Source organism: Nicotiana attenuata, unplaced genomic scaffold (assembly GCF_001879085.1).
Source record: "Nicotiana attenuata strain UT unplaced genomic scaffold, NIATTr2, whole genome shotgun sequence".
In the NCBI taxonomy this organism is placed as follows: Eukaryota; Viridiplantae; Streptophyta; class Magnoliopsida; order Solanales; family Solanaceae; genus Nicotiana; species Nicotiana attenuata.
Genome location: NW_017675869.1, coordinates 52,968 through 54,639, shown reverse-complemented (window position 1 = coordinate 54,639; position 1,672 = coordinate 52,968). Strand labels below are relative to the sequence as shown.

The 1,672-nt window shown below is 36.2% G+C and overlaps 1 long non-coding RNA gene across 1 annotated transcript; it reads right to left on the bottom strand.

Moving 5' to 3' along the window:
* Window positions 1-925: 925 nt before the first annotated feature.
* On the bottom strand, window positions 926-1,345 carry LOC109220533. The gene is made up of 3 exons (XR_002067110.1): window positions 1,254-1,345; window positions 1,082-1,174; window positions 926-1,014 (listed from the first exon to the last, which is right to left on the bottom strand). It is a non-coding gene; the product is annotated as an uncharacterized LOC109220533 (long non-coding RNA).
* Between the last annotated feature and the right edge of the window lie 327 nt (window positions 1,346-1,672).

The following is a 1,672-nucleotide window of genomic DNA, read 5'->3' as shown; positions in this document are numbered from 1 at the left end:
GAGTCGCTTCACATGGCAGAAGCGAGGAAGGGGTCGCTTCGCTTCGCTTCTCGCTTTAAGTGAGGAAGCGACCGCTTTTTCTAACACTGCTCTCCGCAAAGAGCGTTTCGTACTTTTCCTCGTTTTCTTGTTATTGCCTATTTTCTGGTGTAGTTTCTTAGAAAAACTTTAATTTCTAAGTACATTTGCACCCTGCACATCAGTGCCACCCAGATGTTTAACTATTTCATTGTCACTAACCTGCACATTGATCAATATTTTGCAAAAAGGATTTGGCTATCTGTGCAAGCAACGGAAAACAGATCTGGACCTCAAATCTCAAATAACGTTATACGTTCAAACAATGAATCTGAGATGCACATATCTAATTGGATTTCAATATTAGAGTAATTGTACATATGTCAAGGTCAGTACTTTATTTAACTAACAACAAAAGACTTCACTAAATTTATTTAAGGATATTCATCAGGTCATAGTTGGTAGAAAGCTTGCGAACCTGTTAAACACAATTTCAGCTTGTACTTTGTTGACTTGAAGATGGTGCTGATGAAGGCTGATCACCCAATAAGCTGATAATATGTTCATACTTAGGTGATTCTTTTGCTTTTTAGTTGCATTCAGCTCGGTCTGTAGTGATTCTTTTTCTTTTCGAATTACATTCAGCTCAGCCAGTATTGCAGCCTTTGAGGAGCTACCACCTTTCAACTCCTTAGTGGTTATACCACCCCCTAATCCAACCACGTGACTCTTGTTTTGAGGTTCGAAGCATCTTTCTGTTACCTCGATATTCGTAAGAGATGGCTCAGATTGTACCAGTTCTTGTATCTCAGCCTATAAAATACAAGCAAAATTAAAATAATAAAATACATCAAAATAAAATGAAGGATGTAAAATGAAGTTCATCAATAAGCATACATATTTTTCACCAGCTTCAGGTTCTACAAGCGTGTCATTTTTCTTATGAGTCTCAAAGAAGATAGTCGCTATGTTCGGTGGATTACCGTCTTTGCCTCCCTTCACATTTAAACAAACAAGTCAAACAAACACGAGATTTTTTTTAAGGATTGCACTGTGCACTTACCAGTTCGTAAATAATTTCTCTAATCGGCTTGCTACCCGTACGATGAGGCATTCTCAACGTAGACCTATTGATCGAGTTTCTAATACTTGTTTCCTATATTAAGAACAAACCATTAAAATCATGAAGTGTTACTTACAATAATAAGAAGATAAAAGTAGTTATGAAGTCTTACCTTAAATTTTTCACTTAAAAAATGTTCCTTGACCAACCATTCCCAATCACTCTTGTCTATCTCCTCCGGGACTTTTAGTGCTTCATGCAATGGCTTAGACTTCACATACTTGTGCAATGATCCTATCCAATTGGTCCATAACTTTCTCATATGATTTAACACATGATCTCTTTGATGATTCATGTCATCACTGTCAAATTTGTCCTAAATATTTTGCAAAAGCATTAATCAAGAAAGTAAAAAATTTCATGTAAACTAAAGATAGTTTTTCCTGTTTCAAACAAAATGTGTCCGTTTTCAGTTACATTGCTTAAGACCTAGGATCTTCAGCATTCACAAAGATTCATAAGTAAAGCATTTTATAAATCACGTAGAGCTTAGAGACTTCAGAGCAGCAACATGCCTTAGAAACGACACGC